The 19408-nt window shown below is 38.1% G+C and overlaps 1 long non-coding RNA gene across 9 annotated transcripts in view; it reads left to right on the top strand.

Moving 5' to 3' along the window:
- The window catches only part of LOC147374527 (uncharacterized), a 358179-nt gene that overhangs the window by 229385 nt on the left and 109386 nt on the right, over positions 1–19408 (top strand). The window lies entirely within an intron of this gene.

Below are 19408 nucleotides of genomic sequence, written 5' to 3'. Positions count from 1 at the left end.
CTCTCTCCCTGTGGACTACTGATTCCCACTTATTTTAAAAGATATGTAAAACTTTTTTTAAAAGACAGTAAAAACAGTCTATGTCACTTTGACTTTTCCAAAATGCAATTTAATTAAAATCATATAGCATGTAACATTTTTAGACTGTCTTCTTTCATTCAGCAGTATACCATTGAAATTCCTATATATCTCTTCAGAGTTTGATAGATCATTTCTTTTTATTGATAAGTAATATTCCATTTGTGAATGCACTGCAGTCTGTTTCATTGGTTGTAGAATATCTTGGTTGCTTTCAGTTTTGGGTCACAATGAAGAAAACTGTTATAAACATTCATGTACAAGTGTTTGTGTGGATAAACGTTTCAATTCAACTGTCTAAATACCTCAGAACACAATTGTTGGATCATATGGCAGGACTATGTTTAGTTTTGTAAGAAACTGCTGAACTCTCTTGCAAAGTAGTTGTACCATGGCACATTCCCACCAGCAGTGAATGAGTATCCTGTTGCTCAGCATCCTCACTAGCATTTGGAGTTATCAGTGTTTTGGATTTTAGCCATTCCAACAGATATAGGAAAGCTGAGCGCTGAAGAATTGATGCTTTTGATCTGTGGTGTTGGAGAAGACTCTTGAGAGTCCCTTGGACTGCAAGGAGATCCAACCAGTCCATTCTAAAGGAGATCAGCCCTGGGTGTTCTTTGGAAGGAATGATGCTAAAGCTGAAACTCCAGTACTTTGGCCACCTTATGCGAAGAGTTGACTCATTGGAAAAGACTCTGATGCTGGGAGGGATTGGAGGCAGGAGGGAAAGGGGACGACAGAGGATGAGATGGCTGGATGGCATCACCGACTCAATGGACGTGAGTTTGAGTGAACACCAGGAGTTGGTGATGGAGAGGGAAGCCTTGAGTGCTGCAATTCATGGGGTTGCAAAGAGTCGGACATGACTGAGCAACTGAACTGAACTGAACTGAACAGATATATACTAGTGTCTCACTGTCATTGAAATTTACAGGTTTTTAATGACATGACAAGGAACATGTTTTCATAGACTTATATGCCTTTTTTTTTTTTTTTTTTTGCTAAAGTGTCTGATATTTTGCCGACTTTTAATGGATTAGTTGTTTGAATTGTTGATTTTTAAGACTGTTTGTTGACTATGATGGCTATTCAATTTCTTCTAAGGGATTCTTGCTCACAGTAGTAGATATAATGGTCATCTGAGTTAAATTCACCCATTCCAGTCCATTTTAGTTCACTGATTCCTAAAATGTCAATGTTCACTCTTGCCATCTCCTGTTTGATCACTTCCAATTTGCCTTGATTCATGGACCTAATATTCCAGGTTCCTATGCAATATTGCTCTTTACAGCATCAGACTTTACTTCCATCACCAGTCATATCCACAACTGAGTGTTGTTTTTGCTTTGGCTCCATCTCTTCATTCTTTCTGGAGTTAGTTCTCCACTGATCTCCAGTAGCATATTGGGCACCTACTGACCTGGGGAGTTCATCTTTCAGTGTCCTATATTTTTGCCTTTTCATACTGTTCATGGGGTTCTCAAGGCAAGAATACTGAAGTGGTTTGCCATTCCCTTCCCCAGCGGACCACATTTTGTCAGAACACTCTACCATGACCCATCCATCTTGGGTGGCCCTACAGGGCATGATTCATAGTTTCATTGAGTTAGACAAGGCTGTGGTCCATGTGATCAGTTTGGTCAGTTTTCTGTGATTGTGGTTTTCATTCTGTCTGTCCTCTGATGGATAAGGATAAGAGGCTTATGGAAGCTTCCTGATGGGAGAGACTGAAGGGGAAACTGGGTCTTGTTCTGATGGGTGGGGCCATGTTCAGTAAATCTTTAATCCAATTTTCTGTTGATGGGTGGGCTCTGTTTCCTCCCTGTGGTTTGACCTGAGGCCAAACTATGATAGAGGTAATGAAGACAATGGCAAGCTCTTTCAGAAGGTTCCATGCACACACTGCTGCACTCAGTGCCCCCGACCCTGCAGCAGGGCACCTCTGCCAGAGACTCCTAGGCATTCACAGGCAAGTATGGGTCAGTCTCTTCTGGGGTCACTGCTCCTTTCTTCTGGGTCCAGGTGCCCACAAGGATTTGTTTGTGTTTTCCAAGAGTCTGTTTCCCCAGTCCTGTGTAAGTTCTGGCAGCTTTATGGTGGGGCTAATGGTGACCTCCTCCAAGAGGGCTTATGCCATACCTAGGTCTACTGCACCCAGAACCCCTGCCCCTGTGGCAAGCCACTGCTGACCCATACTTCCACGGGAGACATTCAAACACAGTTCTTTCTCAGTCTCTATGAGATCTCTGGGTCCTGGTGTGCACAAGGTTTGTTTGAGCCCTCTGAGCATCTCTGGCAGGTATGGAGTTTGATTCTAAACGTGATTTGCCCTTCCTACCATCTTGCTGGGGCTTCTCCTTTGCCCCTGGAAATGGAATATATTTTTGCTGTGATCCAACATTTTCCTGTAGATGGTTGTTCAGCCCTGAGTTGTAATTTTGGAGTTCTCACAGGAGAAGATGAGCTCACGTCCTTCTACTCCACCATCTTCTTGTCATGGATGAATGAATGGGTGAATTTAACTCAGATGACCATTATATCTACTACTGTGGGCAAGAATCCCTTAGAAGAAATGGAGTAGCCATCATAGTCAACAAAAGAGATTGAAGCAGTACTTAGATGCAATCTCAAAAACAACAGAATGATCTCTTCATAACCAAGGCAAACCATTCAGTATCACAGTAATCCAAGTCTATGCCCCAACCAGTAGTGCTGAAGAAGCTGAAGTTAAATAGTTCTATGAAGACCTAAAAGACCTTCTAGAGTATACACACACACACACACATACACAAATGTCCTTTTCATTATAGGGGACTGGAATGCAAAAGTAGGAAGTCAAGAGACACCTGGAGTAACAGGAAGATTTGGCCTTGAAGTACAAAGCAAAGCAGGCCAAAGGCTAACAGAGTTTTGCCTGATTGCTTGATGTCTACCCACAGATATTATTGAAAGTCCACAACCTGAATTTAATCATGAGGAAACATCAGACAAACCCAAGTATCCCCCTGCCTTAAATACACTTGATGCCCAAGAATGGTGTTAGTTGACTGCTTCCAAAATAAAGAGCCAGTCTAATACCTCTATATTAAGCAAACATATTTAAATAAAATACGTTTCTTATCACATTTATACTCAGTGATACTTCTTGCATGACAGACTTGGAACCAGATAAGATGTTGAGAAATTTGACACAAACTAATCTAGTCCATAGAATTTTACCAAATATACGATGGTAATCCTTCCCTTGGTTTAATAAATAAGCACTAAATGTTCTAGGAGAGAAGTAAACTAGTATCTTGGTCTTTACAATCTGCTTCTGGTTCAGTTTTAATGATTATGGGAATGTACTGATATCCAAACTTACCCTTCATTCCTACTATCTAGTCTTGAGGAAGATGAATATAATTCATTAGTTTTAGCTATGTCACTTAGGCAGCTGACTTAGCAAAAGGCCTTATATAATGAAATTTTGAAGCCATAAAAATAAAAAACCTAATTCCTTCTGTCAAACCAGTCCAGGAACTGGGAAAACCCAATTTCCTATAGAATTTTCTTGGAAGCTAAGGATAAGGAGTTCTGATTAAATCCACATTTGATATAGCTGTCTAGAAGTAGCATGTAAATCCTACAAAGCTGCCAAGGCAACATAAGCTGTCCTCCCACATTCCAATTAATCACTAAATTAAGTCTGCATACGAGAATGAAAGGCCTGATAATTGGAGCAAAGAACCAATTCAAAACGTATGTTCTATTTATGCTTGATGACAGTTTATTTCTGTAGAAAATTCCTATTAAGCCTACTCATCACAAAGAATAAATAGGATCATCTTGGATTTTGCAAGTATATTTCTTTTTATAGTTGCATTCCATAATAACATCTAGGCTCACCAATGTAGATGGATATTACTGGAAACTTAATAAATAGGCTTATTTGTGTGCACATCCATGCTTATCTTTGATATCAGGTTCATCTGCTTTAATGATTATTGAATGAGGGTGTTATTGACATTTTGGTTCCTTTTCACTTCCCTCTTATAGCCCATCATTACAGAACCTCTTGGTAACTGCAGCCATGAAACTAAAAGACGCTTGCTCCTTAGAAGGAAAGTTATGGCCAACATAGACAGCATATCAAAAAGCAGAGACATTACTTTGCCAACAAAGGCCCATCTAGTCAAGGCTATGGTTTTTCCAGTGGTCATGTATGGATGTGAGAGTTGGACTATAAAGAAAGCTGAGCACCGAAGAATTGATGCTTTTGAACTGTGGTGTTGGAGAAGACTCTTGAGAGTCCTTTGGACTGTAAGGAGGTCCAACCAGTCCATCCTAAAGGAGATCAGTCCTGGGTGTTCATTGGAAGGACTGATGTTGAAGCTGAAACTCCAATACTTTGGCCACCTGATGCAAAGAGCTGACTCATTTGAAAATGATGCTGGGAAAGATTGAAGGCAGGAGGAGAAGGGGATGACAGAGGATGAGATGGTTGGATGGCATCACCAACTCAATGGACATGAGTTTGTGTAAACTCCGGGAGTTGGAGATGGACAGGGAGACCTGGTGTGACCTGGGGTCACAAAGAGTTGAACACGACTGAGTAACTGAACTGAACTGAAAATTCCTATGGAATCTCAGAAGACCCGAAAGTAATCAAAGCAATTGATTTTGTTCTGAAGAAGAATAAATTTGGAAAATAAACTCAAAAGTAACTCATAAACCCTCTTATTTCCCTATTCTCTTCCAGTCAATGTTGTCTTCTCCCTTTACTACTTTCTCCAATTCTCCTGCCCACCAAATGTGCTTCTTTTTATCACAAAAGTGTTACCTCCCCATTGTGTCTCTGCCTTCTCCTTTAACACTTGTCAATCATCTTTCTCTGGATTCTTCATTCCTGTCCCCCACTATTAATTTGTCCTTCTCTTAAATGATCTCATGGCAGGAGCTTACAATCTTATTTTCTTTGTCAGCAAGTCTCTGGATTTTCCTCATACCACTCTTTGTTCTCATTACTTTTCTACTTATTTGTTGAACCAGACTTCAAGTGTCAGAGATCCTCAAGACTCAGAACTAGGACCCTTGTCTTTTCTTTGTATACTCTCTCATCTTTCTATTCAATACCCCAAACCCTGTTCTTAATTGAAGACTCCCTCTCAGCCTTCAGGTGTCAGCTTAAATGTCATTCAAAGAGGGCTTCTCCTGAAGACTGGAATATTCCCTCTTCTTCTTACATTTCCTGGTTATTCTCCAATCTCTCCATAAGTAATTTTATTCATTCCACCCTTCTTAAGTTTGTTTCATATCACACTTTGAATCAGTTTTTTAAATTTATTTATTGTTAATTGGAGGATAATTGATTTACAGTATTGTCTTAGTTTCTGCCATACATCAACATGAATCAGCCATAGGTATACTTGTGTCCCTTCCCTATTGAACCTCTCTCACCTTCTACCCCATCACACCCCTCTAGGATGTCACAGAACACCAGGTTTGAACTCCCTGTGTCACAGATTGTCACATTTGCATAATCTAATAAATTTTCTCATAGTTTATTGAAAGTGCTATACTATGGTAAAATACAGCCATAATTATTTAGGAACTTCTCTCTGAAAGCCTAGACAGTATTCCATTTTCCCTTTTGCATATGTAGGAAACTTGCCAATGATAGAGGAAAAGAAATGTTATTTTAAAAAGTGTATGTTTTTATTATTTCCCACTTGTTACCCAAATTATATCTTACCAAGGACTTTTAAAATATTCATTCATAAAAAATCCCAACCAAGGTAAGTATAAATGGATATATTGTAGTTACCAACCACTATTATTTTATTTTCATTCCACATATTAAATACAACACGTGTAATAACTCATTGCTCAATATTCTTATGAAAAATACATGACGGGTTTGCTTGTCTTGCATTTTCCCATTAATTCTGTACGATACCAGCATGAGCCCTTTAGAACCATAGATAGAGAAATATAATCTGCCTCCAAAAGTCCTATGGGACTCCCGCCAGCACTGGTAGTTTACGCCCAGTTTGAACAGAAAATGACTGTGCCATAGTCAACAGTGTAAGTTTGGTTCCAGTAACATTTATTCTCTGTATATTATAGAGTGACATAGGAGATGACCTGAGCGATCTGTGAAGAGATACCTAGAGTAACTGGCAAGTTTAGCACTGGAGTACAAAATGAAGCAGGGCAAAGGCTAACAGAGTTTTGCCAAGAGAATGCACTGGTCATGGCAAACACTCCTCTTCCAACAAATCAAGAGACAACTGTACACGTGGACATCATAGATGGTCAACACCAAAATTAGATTGATTATATTCTTTGTAGCTGAAGATGGAGAAGTTCTATACATTGGGAAAAACAAGACTGGGAGCTGACTGTGGCTCATATCATAAATTCCTTATTGCAAAATTCATACAAAAAGTAGGGAAAACCACTAGGCCATCCAGGTATGACCTAAATCAAATCCCTTATGATTATACAGAAAAAGTGGCAAATAGATTCAAGAGATTAGATCTGATAGACAGAGTGCCTGAAGAACTATGGACAGAGGTTTGTAACATAATACAGGAGGCAGTTATCCGAACAATCCCCAAGAAAAAGAAATTAAAAATAGGAAAAGGTTTTCTGAGGAGGCCTTAAAATAGCAGAGAAAAGAAGAGAAGTAAAAGGCAAAGGAGAAAAGGAAAGATATATCCATCTGAATGCAGAGTTCCAAAGAATAGCAAGGAGAGATAATAAAGCCTTCCTCAGTGATCAACGCAAAGAAATAGAGGAAAATAATAGAATGGGAAAGACTAGAGATCTCTTCAAGAAAATTAGAGATATCAAGGGAACATTTCATGCAAAGATGGGCTTGATAAAGGACAGAAATGGGTATGGACCTAACAGAAGCAGAAGGTATTAAGAGGTAGCAAAAATACACAGAAGAACTATACAAAGAAGATGTTAATGACCTAGTACCAGGATGGGGTGATCGCTCACCTAGTGCCAGACATCCTGGAGTGTGAAGTCAAGTGGGCCTTAGGAAGCATCACCATGAACAAAGCTAGTGGAGGTGATGGAATTCCAGCTGAGCTATTACAAATCCTAAATGATGATGCTGTGAAAGTGCTGCAATCAATATGCAAGCAAATTCAGAAATTCAGCAGTGGCCGCAGGACTAGAAAAGATCAGTTTTCCTTCCAATCAAAGAAAGGCAGTGCCAAAGAATGTTCCAAGTACCAAACAAGGCACTCATTTTACATGCTTGCAAAGTATGCTGAAAATTCTCCAAGCTAGGCCTCAACAGTACATGAACCATGAACTTCCAAATGTTCAAGCTGGATTTAGAAAAGGCAGAGGTACCAGAGATCTAATTGACATAATCCATTGGATCACAGAAAAAGCAAGAGAATTCCAGAAAAACATCTACTTCTGCTTCATTGACTATGCTAAAGCCCTTAACTGTGCAGATCATAAGAAACTGAAAAATTCTGACAGAGATGGGAATACTAGACCACCTTACCTGCCTCCTGAGAAATCTATATGCAGGTCAAGAAAAAATAGTTAGAACCAGGAATGGAACAACAGACTGGTTCCAAATTTGGAAAGGAGTACGTCAAGGCTATATATTGTCACCCTGCCTATTTAATTTACATGCAGAGTACATCATGCAAAATGCTGGGCTGGATGAAGCACAAGCTGGAATCAAGAGTACTGGAAGAAATATCAATAGCCTCAGATATACAGATGACACCACCCTATGGCAGAAAGTGAGGAGGAACTAAAGAGCCTCTTGATGAAGGTAAAAGAGGAGAGTGAAAAAATTAGCTTAAAACTCAACATCAAGTAACTAAGATCATGGCATCCAGTCCCATCAGTTCATGACAAATAGATGGGGAACCCATGGAAACAGTGGCAGACTTTATTTTCTTGGGCTCCAAAGTCACTGCAGATGGTGACTGCGGCCATGAAATTAAGACACTTGCTCCTTGGAAGAAAAGCTATGACCAACCTAGACAGCACATTAAAAAGTAGAAACATTCCTTTGCCAAGAAAGGTCCATATAGTCAAAGCTATGGTTTTTCCAGTGGTCATGAATGCACGTGAAAGTTGGACTGTAAAGAAAGCTGAGCACCGAAAAACTGATGCTTTTGAACTGTGGTATTGGAGAAGACTCTTGAGAGTCCCTTGGACAGCAAGGAGATCAAACCAGTCAATCCTAAAGTAAACCAGTCCTGAGTATTCATTGCAAGGAATGATGATTTAGCTGAAGTGCCAATACTTTTTCCACCTGATGCAAAGAACTGACTCATTGGAAAAGACCCTAATGCTGCGAAAGAATGAAGGCAGGAAGAGAAGGGGATGCCAGAGAATGAGATGGTTGGATGGCATCATTGACTCAATGGACATGAGTTTGAGTAGGCTCCAGGAGTTGGCGATGGACAGGGAAGCCTGGCATGCTGCAGTCCATGGGGTCACAAATAGTTGGACATGACTGAGCAGCTGAACTGAACTGAGTGATTTGGAGAACTGTCACTCTATTTTCATTTTCTTTTAATCCAGATAAGCTCCTAGAGGAAATTACACAAAATGTAAAAAGGAAAATTTGTAAAAAATTAATAAACAGAAACTTCTTTTAAGTAGAGTTGAGAGACTGCAAAGGGGGCTCTCGTGCCTTGCCATAATAACTGAGCCACTAGGAAGAAGAGACCTCTGTTTCTTGGTAAGGACTCAGCCAGTGAAAAGCCTAGGACTCTTTCTTTACTGTAGGACTGCTAACTTCCTTTTCCCTTCAATATGTATATTTTCTTTCTCTTGCCTTTAGGTGATTTTCATGTGACTCACAACAGTTGCAAGACCTCATATTGCAAACCTGTGCTGGTATCTGATAAACTCATCTTTGCTGAGGCAATATCTGGCAGTCTATTTATTTTAGATCAACAGATACATAAATGAAAGTCACTAACTGGTAACACCTAAAACAGAAAGGAAATACAAGTTTATCACAGAAAATAGTTTAGAAGAGTACTTATCAAAAATATGGTATGCTGGAGAAGGAAATGGCAACCCACTCCGGTATTCTTGCCTAGAGAATCCCGTGGCCAGAGGAGCCCGGTGGGCTGCTGTCCATAGGGTCGCATAGAGTTGGACATGACTGAAACGATTTAGCATGCATGCATGCGTTACAGAAGGAAATGGCAACCACTCCAGTATTCTTGCCTGGAGAATCCCAGGGACAGAGGAGCCTGGTGGGCTGCTGTCTATGGGGTCGCACAAAGTCGGACACGACTGGAGTGACTTAGCAGCATATACTTGTAGTGTAACACTGCCTTTCTCCAGTATATTTAGTCAGCTGGATATAGAATACTTAAATGCATTATCAGATTGTGAAATAAGTGATTAGAACAATAGTTAAAATTATTAGTTTCTAATGGGTAATATGGAAGGCTTAAAATATATTGAGTGTAAAAAATAAAAAATCTTGTAAGCAAGTGATTTATAAAATCTCCTCTGAACTAAATTCGTTGAAATAGAAAAGAGCATCAACTTGCAAATAGCCAGATCTGTTTCATTGGTGGTGGTTTGGTCACTCAGTCATGTCCGATTCTTTGCAACCCTGTGGACTGTAGCCACTCCACCAGGCTCCTCTGTCCGTGGGATTTCCCAGGCAAGAGTACTGGAGTAGGTTGCCATTTTCTTCCCCAGGGAATCGTCCCAACCCAGGGATCAAACCCAGGTCTCGTTTATTTCAGGAAGTCTCCTGCATTGAAGGTGGATTCATCTATTCCATTAAAACATCGTAATGGCTATTCAGGCTACTATTAATTTTATCAACCTCTTTGATCTTCATTTTTCTATTGAAATATAAGGAAAATAAGTTTATCTCATAGAAATATTGCAACAAACTATATGACTTGGGAAGTACTTAATGCAAGCAGCAATTTTAAAAGAAATTTTCCTAACTGAAATACATTGCTTTTAAAGTCTATCATATACCTCCGTTTCTGGATTGTTCAATTATATTAACATTCCTCTGCACTATCTGAAACATTAAGACAATGATATGTATGAAATTTCCTGACAATTGTGGTAAATGTTAGCAATTAAAGTGATTGATGGTGATTCAATGCTCCATTATTCCTGTCTTCTCAGTTCTCTGGAAGATGTTTTGAAATACTTGTAAAGGCACCAATGATCTAATAATTCTTTTAATTGTTTTCAAAGATATATGAAGTCTTCTGGCTTCCTTAACTGACACTTTTTAATTTCTGTGCAGTTTGAGGTAAAATGAAAAGAAATAAATTCTAAACGGCATAAATATTATAAATATTTATATTTATAGGAGTGGGTTGCTACTTCTAAAATAAATATACTCCTATTGCTACTATTTATTTATAGTAGTAGGTTGCTACCCCTATAAATAAATACAAATATTTATATTTATAATAGGGGATAAATAAACTCAAATTAAGCTTTGAGTTAAGAAATACATGCTACTTAGTTTGTAAAACACCAGTTCTGCAGCCACCATTATTAACATCACTTATGGGTATTTGAGCAGCATTTAAGTGTATAGTGATTAAGAATGGTGCTTTAAAAGTTCAATATGCCTGTAACACACCTCGGTGATTATTACAATGCAGATTCCAACTCATTAAGTCTGGGCTGGGAGTTGAGAATGGTTTTTTATAATATTTATTTTTTAATAAATTTATTCATTTTAATTGGAGGCTAATTACTTTACAATATTGTAGTGGTTTGGCCATACATTGACATGAATCCGCCATGGATGTACACGTGTTCCCCACCCTGAACCCCCCTCCCACCTGCCTCTCATCCCATCCCTCTAGGTCATCCTAGTGCACCAGCCCTGAGCACCCTGTCTCATGCATCAAATCTGGGCTGGCGATCCATTTCACATATGATAATATATATATATATGTTTCAATGCCATTCTCCCAAATCATCCCACCCTCTCCCTCTCCCACAGAGTCCAAAAGACTGTTCTATGCATCTGTGTCTCTTTTGCTGTCTTGCATACAGGGTTATCATTACTATCTTTCTAAATTCCAAATATATGTGTTAGTATACTGGATTGATGTTTTTCTTTTTGGCTTACTTCACTCTGTATAATAGGCTCCAGTTTCATCCACCTCATTAGAACTGAGTCAAATGTATTCTTTTTTATGGCTAAATAATACTCCATTGTGTATATGTACCACAGCTTTCTTATCCATTCCTCTGCTGATGGACATCTAGGTTGCTTCCATGTCCTGGCTATTATAAACAGTGCTGCAATGAACATTGGGGTACACACGTCTCTTTCAATTCTGGTTTCCTTGATGTGTATGCCCAGCAGTGGGATTGTTGGGTCATATGGCAGTTCTATTTCCAGTTTTTTAAGGAATCTCCACACTGTTCTCCATAGTGGCTGTACTAGTTTGCATTCCCACCAAATAGTGTAAAAGGGTTCCCTTTTCTCCACACCCTCTCCAGCATTTATTGTTTGTAGATTTTTGGATAGCAGCTATTCTGACTGGCTGAAGTGGTACCTCATTGTGGTTTTGATTTGCGTTTCTCTGATAATAAGTGATGTTGAGCATCTTTCCATGTGTTTGTTAGCCATCTGTGTGTCTTCTTTGGAGAAATGTCTGTTTAGTTCTTTGGTGCATTTTTTGATTGGGTCATTTATTTTTATGGAATTGAGCTGCAGGCGTTGCTTGTGTATTTTTGAGATTAATTCTTTGTCAGTTGCTTCATTTGCTATTATTTTCTCCCATTCTGAAGGCTGTCTTTTCACCTTGCTTATAGTTTCCTTCCTTGTGCAAAAGCTTTTAAGATTAATCAGGTCCCATTTGTTTATTTTTGCTTTTATTTCCATTACTCTGGGAGGTGTGTCATAGAGGATCCTGCTGTGATTTATGTCAGACAGTGTTTTGCCTATGTTTTCCTCTAGGAGTTTTATAGTTTCTGGTCTTACATTTAGATCTTTAATCCATTTTGAATTTATTTTTGTGTATGTGTTAGAAAGTGTTCTAGTTTCATTCTTTTACAAGTGGTGGACCAGTTTTCCCAGCACCACTTGTTAAAGAGATTGTCTTTTCTCCATTATATATTCTTGCCTCCTTTGTCAATGATAAGGTATCCATAGGTGTGTGGATTTATCTCTGGGCTTTCCATTCACCATCTCAATGAAAAGAATAAAATACTTAGGAATATATGTACCTAAAGAAACAAAAGACCTATATATAGAAAACTATAAAACACTGACGAAAGAAATCAAAGAGGACATAAATAGATGGAGAAATACCATGTTCCTGGATTGGAAGAATCAATATAGTGAAAATGAGTGTACTACCCAAAGCAATCTATAGATTCAATGCAGTCCCTATCAAGCTACCAACAGTATTTTTCAGAGAACTTGAACAAATAACTTCACAATTGGTATGGAAATACAAAAAAACTCAAATAGCCAAAGCAATCTGGAGAAAGAAGAATGGAACTGGAGGAATCAACCTGCCTGACTTCAGGCTATACTACAAAGGTACAGTCATCAAGACAGTATGGTACTGGCACAAAGACAGAAATATAGATCAATGGAACAAGATAGAAAATCCAGAGATAAATCCATGCACCTATGGAGAATGTATTTCTAATCTCCAGGTCATGCCCATCCTGCAGAGCCTTAAACTGCTACTATTCAGTCCTTGAGTAGCTGAGATTTTGAAGCCTTTGCTTAAGAAAATCATCCAATTGAACTTCTCTTACTGTTCAGAAAAGATTTGAACCATTCAAGGAAATCTTCTCCAAGATGCTTTTATACTTTCAGAGGGGAAAGCAGAGAATGAATAATTAGATATAGAATAAAATCATCCAGTATATTGGAAATACTGTAGGGTTGGTGTCAGACACCTGGCTTTGAATTCATTTGGGCCACTTACTAATCATGCAATCCTGGACGAAATCACCTGAATAACCTTGATCCTCAATTTACTTACTCATATAATAAGTTCAGTAACAACTACTTGCAAGATCACTATAAGCAGTAAATGAGAAAACATATCATCAGCATGATGAAAGTGAAAATATTTTTTTCTCTTTTTCAATATACAGAGTTCTAGTTTTATATCCTGTCTATACTGTATATTTGGAAAAGGGAATGACTACCCACTCCAGTATTCTGACCTGGAGAATACCATGGACTGTATAGTCAGTCCATTGGGTTGCAAAGAGTCGACATGACTTTCATTTCACTTCACATACTGTATATTATAGCTTACACTAGTAGTATTTACAGTATGAATATGCCAGTTTTTTTCTATTTTAAATAATTATGCAAATGTTAATTCCATTGTGATTGCTAAATAATATCAGTCATAGTTAATGGTAAGTCTTTGATAGGAATCAGAAGGTTTAATTATATAACTTTCCCATACTAATTAGTATCTAAGTTATCCTTATAACAATGACTGAAAAACACTGTCAATAAGTTTTTGAACTATTTTAGTTTTCTAAATGTACATAAAATTAGAGACCTGAATTAAAGGCTTAGCTCTGCCAATAATTTATTTCCTTGGGAAAGACACTTAATTTCTATGGACCTTGGCTTCCTACTCTGGAAAATCAGATTGGATTACAACTAAAATCTCTTGCATCACAAAATTACTAATACCCACCCTGTTAGGGCTCTCTTGCAACTCATCGGCTAAAAGTTTAACCACATCTGTGTATATACCATAGGAGAATAGTGAGATTGTTCTTTGAACAGTCAAGTATGAAATCAGCTGCATAAATTCAATACTTACCACAAAATATGCCATGAGTATATTTACTCAGTTCGTATTTATTGATAAAACCACTCATATAAATCTAAAATAAGTATTATTGAGCATTTGCTAGTTACTCTTCCACATCTTATTTATAAAGATTGTCATTTAATCTTCATTATAAATCTATAAAAGTAAATACTATCAGTTTACAGTTGAGGAAACTAACATGCAAAGAGGTTAACATGACCATAGTCACTCAGGGCTTTGACCCTGTGACTTGGCTCTAGAGGTCACATTCCTTAACTACCATGATAAACAAGTTTCAGCATAATCATAAATGTTTCCTAACTCATAATTTATTTAGTCTGTTAGGTGGGAGCACTGAATTGACTTTTTATTGGCTGATTTATGGATCTGAGGCTCCCATAAAATCATTCTTTCAACCATGTTAAAGATTTCCCCCACAAACATTTTGGCCAGAACATATCATTTTGTTTCAGTATCCTATATAGACAGACACACACTTGAGAACAGGTTTTTTTGATTCCTGCATTACCCATCACCCCTTGCCCTCACTTTACCACCCTTCCCTCTTATAGAAGACAAAAGCTTGCTTAAGGGACCCAAGTAATAAAAATCATCAGAAAGTCACTCATCCTCCTTTCATTGGCACATTTGAAACTCATAGCAGAGGGATTTTCTCCTTGGTAGTATTGCAACACATTATGCAACTTCTAGGAAAAAGAGTTCACTGCTTTTTGTTAGTAGCAAGTCAAGTAAACATAAATTCAAGTCCAGGTTAAGTAGTTAGGCTTTTTGAAGATTTTATATCTGGTGTAGTCTGCTCAGTGTCACCAGGTTTCCACAGCAACATAGCTGTAACATTCCTTCCAAGAGAACTTGCATCAAGCACACTGGAGCAGATTTATGTCATCAACCCCCACAAGGTATTAATCATTCCTTGAAGTCATTTTCAACTATCAGAGTAAGTGTATTTGAAAAAAAATTGCCAAAACTGCCTTCAAGCCAAATCTCATGGTTAGCTTTCAGAGGTAGAAAAACAAAAGTTGAAAATGCACAAAACAAATTTCTTGGCAGAGAAGGCATGAAAGACTGAGATTCAGATGGGGGTGCTGCCATTCATTAACACACTTACAAAGTGTCTATGTTATGAAAACCAGGGCACACTTGGAGGAAAATAAACAGATTTATCAGCCTGGTTACAATTTTATGAGGTACAATGTTGAAAAGTTTCCACTGTCTGTGTGAACGTCTGACAAGATAATTTAAACATGGCTGGACTGATATGTCTCTTCTGTTAGATGCTAGAAATTGCATTGAGATCCAGGTACACTTTCCTCATTTGAGACCAGGCCAGGTTCTAAAAAGCTGTTTATATTTTTAAAGATTTTATCTTTGTAGATGTCAAACAGCTAGCTTAAGTACATGTTTGGGAGCTGGTTATTACCTAACTAAATATCTGTAGCCAAATCGAGGGGAATGAGAGTACCAACATTTAGTCAGGAGGATGTCATTGTCAAGTGCCTCAGGCTTAGCTGATAGAGGAACCGCATCCCTATGGAAAAGCTCAGAGACCTGCACTATATCTGAATCTGAGCTTAAAACACAGGGAACAGAGGTAAATATTAAAAGAGTCTCCTCTGGTGGCTCAGACAGTAAACAATTTGCCCGCATTGTGGGAGACCTGGGTTCCCTGAGTCAGGATGATCCCCTGGAGAAGGAAATGACAACCCACTCCAGTATTCTTGCCTGGAGAATTCCATGGACAGAGGAGCCTTGTGGGCTACAGCCCATGGGTCGCAAAGAGTAGGACACGACTGAGTGACTACCACTTTCAGTTTCAAGATGTATAAAGATTACAATGAGTCTATGGCAAATAGACTCGTGACAAGTCTTTTATTTGAGGTTCTATTTGTGTGTGCTTGTGTGGGGGTGTATTGTACTTACATGTACATAATTTCAGTAAAGAAATAGACACAGAACTTTTGAAAGGAATGACCAACTGAAAGCGTCTTTTCTGTCCTCCCAAGCTATTCTCTCCCACAACTTTCTTCCCCACTCCCAAGTGAGAATCTTTCAGGAGGAGTGTTCTCTATGCACAATTCATTCCAAAACCTACATGTGAGAGGGAGAGTGCTGGTATCCTTGAGAAACTATTTACTTGTAATACTTCTTGATCTCTACATATATTTAAGATAGTTGAGGATGCAGTTCAGCTATTTTCAAGTAATTGTTTTTATGAGGTTTATCCTTCTCTGCTTGCAATAGATTAAATGATAGACTCCTCCCTACTCCAAAATTCTCTAAGGGTAGTTTATTCCATACTTTCTTGAGACATTTAGTGCTGTCATAAACTCTGACCTAAATTCACCCCTATAATAAAATTTCAGTTCAAGTTTTTGAGACTTCCCCAATTCAGAAGGACAGTGTAATAGATCTCAAGAAAGAGAAAGAATTCAGTAAGTAAAAGAAGTTCAGTGCTTTCAGGAACTGCAGTTCCTTCTGAATAGCAACAAATACTGACTAGGTTTTCTAGAGTGACGAGTGACTTTATGAATAATTTTCCAAGGATGCTTGGGAGATGAAATGTCTTCTCCCTGCCCTCAACCAATGCCTTACCCTGTAGAACTTTTGTCCAAGAGTCCAGGATCTCAACTCACACTGTTTAGAAATGAGGATGCTTTATTTGTCCATTTTCTATCATGCATATCAAAATCCAAAATAAGACTTTAATCAAAAAATATTTGTTACACTTAGCCCAAATTAGGTTCTGTACCTGACAAATGTCAGGTCACATGGAAAATTATGTATCTGTTAAGTACAGATTTGGTTACTCCAACATGACAGTGGTGGGATTACATGGGTTAAGGAAAAATTCCAGACAGGAGGTTAACTCAACTTTAAGCAGCTGCGTAGTACTGACTCACTTTTTGTATATGAGCCCCTCAGAGAGAAAATCATAAAGGCCAAAATTTCACAGGCATAATGATGAACTTCAGTCTATAAAAAGTAATATATGAATCCCATACCCTCCCTCTTCCCACCTATCCTTTCTGGCCTCAATGATGCTTCAATGGTGAAGCTATCTAGTCGGCTATGTAAGGGCCATCTTATACTATCTTAAATATTCTCTGCAACCATCTTTATACCAGGGTAAGAGGGAAACATTGGGATGGAATAACAGCATAATTTGAAGACAATCAGCTCCTTAGACAGACTATGTGTGGTAATTTGGCTTCTCAATGACAGCTGTGGACTGAATATTTTAATCCCTCCAAAATCCACATGTTAAATTCAGATACCTAATGTGACCCTATGTGACTGTATAGCCCACCAGGCTCCTCTGTCCTTGGAATTTTCCAGGCAAGGATACTGGAGCAGGTAGCCATTTCCTACTCCAGGGGATCTTCTCAAAACAGGGATCAAATCCATTGGACACAACTGAGCACACACAATGTGATGGTATTTGGCAGTGGAGCCTCGGGGAGGTGATCAGATCATGAGGGCAGAGCCCCCATCAATGGGATTAGGGCCCTTAAAAAAGAAACCTCAGAGAGCTCTGTAGTCCTCTTTCACTATGTGAGGATACAGAGAGAAGGCAAATGTCTGTAAACCAGGAAGCTGGCCCTCACCAGACACCAAATCTGCCAGTGCTTTGATCTCATACTTTCCAGCCTCCAGAAGTATGAGAAATAATTTTTCTGTTTGTTTATGAGTCACCTAGTCTATGGTATTCTGTTATAACAGCCCAAACAGACTAACACACTGGCTCATGGCCTACTTTCATAATCTGAAGTATTGGGTGGCAGTTGTCTTTGATGTTTGAAGAAGATGACATATTTCTTGTGTGTGTGTTAGTTGAGAGTCTCCCAAATGCAATCTTGTGATAGCTATCATTTGATTGTCACTTGGTCTTTTTCATTATAGATAGGAGAAACAATAATAAAAATCCATTGAAAGTTAAACAATGTTATTTTGTAGCAAATAATACACTTTTTCAAACCTAGGATAACATGAAAAAGCATCATTGATTTACTAAAACCTTTTCAAAAAAACTCGCTATAAAGGTGAATGTCAATTATAAAAAATGCATACTAACTGCAGAAATGTTAAAATGTGAAAACAATTATGGCTTATAATTATGGAAATGCAATAATTTTTCTCTTTAATATCAAATTATTTTACTTAGACCCCTTATTAAATAATACTGATTCATAAATATTTGAATGCCATCATTTATACTGTAACAGTACTTTATTATTCTGGGTGGTCAGTCATAAGGAGTCTTAGAGAATAAGGCTCTAAAATGGAAAATCACTGTTCTTTCCCTCTATCCAAACTTGTTCTTGGAACAATTCTGCCTTGAGAACTATAATAATGCTGAGGTTCATGAACCCTCTCTCTGTCTCCTCAGAAACATATCCAGATAAGCAATCAGCATGTCCCCATCTTTCATGAAATAGAAGGTGGGGATGTGGTCAGTTTTGCTGAGATATGTTGCCAAAACTTTAAGATTATATCAACAACAGAACAGATATAAGAATGAATTGTCATTTCTATTAAAATGGGAGCAAAAGAGGCCCAGGTTCATTTTTTCATTACAGATATGCTTTGAACATTTTCTCTGTATTTTGTAGCGACCTGGGGTTGCTTCCACCACCACACCCAATCCCACAAGGGTTTTAATGGGCATGCCTGATAATATTGTTTTAAATTTAGCAGGGAAGGCCTCCCACCACTAACTGTTTCTATAGAGCATTATTGAACTCTTGGGGAATTTTTCCTCCAAAAAAAGCATGGAATTCCTCTCTGAAATATTTCTTTTTCTAGGACTGTAAATGGAAGTGTCTGGAATAAAAAAGAGAATGAGAAGGAAAGAGTGAGAGAGCTGGAGAAAGAGGGGGAGAGCAGAGAGAGAGTGGGTTTTTTTGGTGAATAATTCTGATTTTATAATTGATTTTAGTGACTCTGTTCTTCCCTGTAAACGTAAAGGAAAGCAATTTTAACAATTTTGAAATTTGCCACTTAAATTTTACACTTGCCTTGTGAAATTTCCATGTACCCATGGAAAAAATCCTTTTTGGATTTTTACACATTTGCATTCTGCCAAGAATATATTTGACTTGCCTAATGAGATTTGGAAGATGCTAGCAAAAAAAACTTGCTTTGTGTGAATGAAAAAGTCTACTGATAATATCTTCTATCTTTGGAAGTATATTTCTTTTCAAATTAACCAGTAGTAAAGAAGTATGTGACTATTTGCTGCCTGTTGCCTGCTTAAACATCCTTAAATCTAAAAGCTCCTTTTTTCTTGAACTTGTACACTGCATCTAAACTCCAGGCTGCAGTAATAGACAACTCTTTTTGGGGGGTTATGCCAAGATTTTTTTTTCTGATAATAATTTCCCAGTAGTCTCTCAAATTAAATTCTAAGATGTCTAGAATATGTGGGTCAGGTCAGGATGAGAGATGTCCACTGTTCTGTCATTTAGAAGGATGACATGCTGCCTCCAAGTCTATGTTTATTAAAAGAAGCTAGTCTACAT

The sequence above is a fragment of the Bos grunniens genome, chromosome 4, assembly GCF_055505025.1.
Source record: "Bos grunniens cultivar Pamir isolate PY7600 chromosome 4, Bosgru_T2T1.0, whole genome shotgun sequence".
Lineage (NCBI taxonomy): Eukaryota > Metazoa > Chordata > Mammalia > Artiodactyla > Bovidae > Bos > Bos grunniens.
The sequence above is the reverse complement of the archived record's forward strand: the minus strand, read 5'-3'. Positions and strand labels throughout refer to the sequence as shown.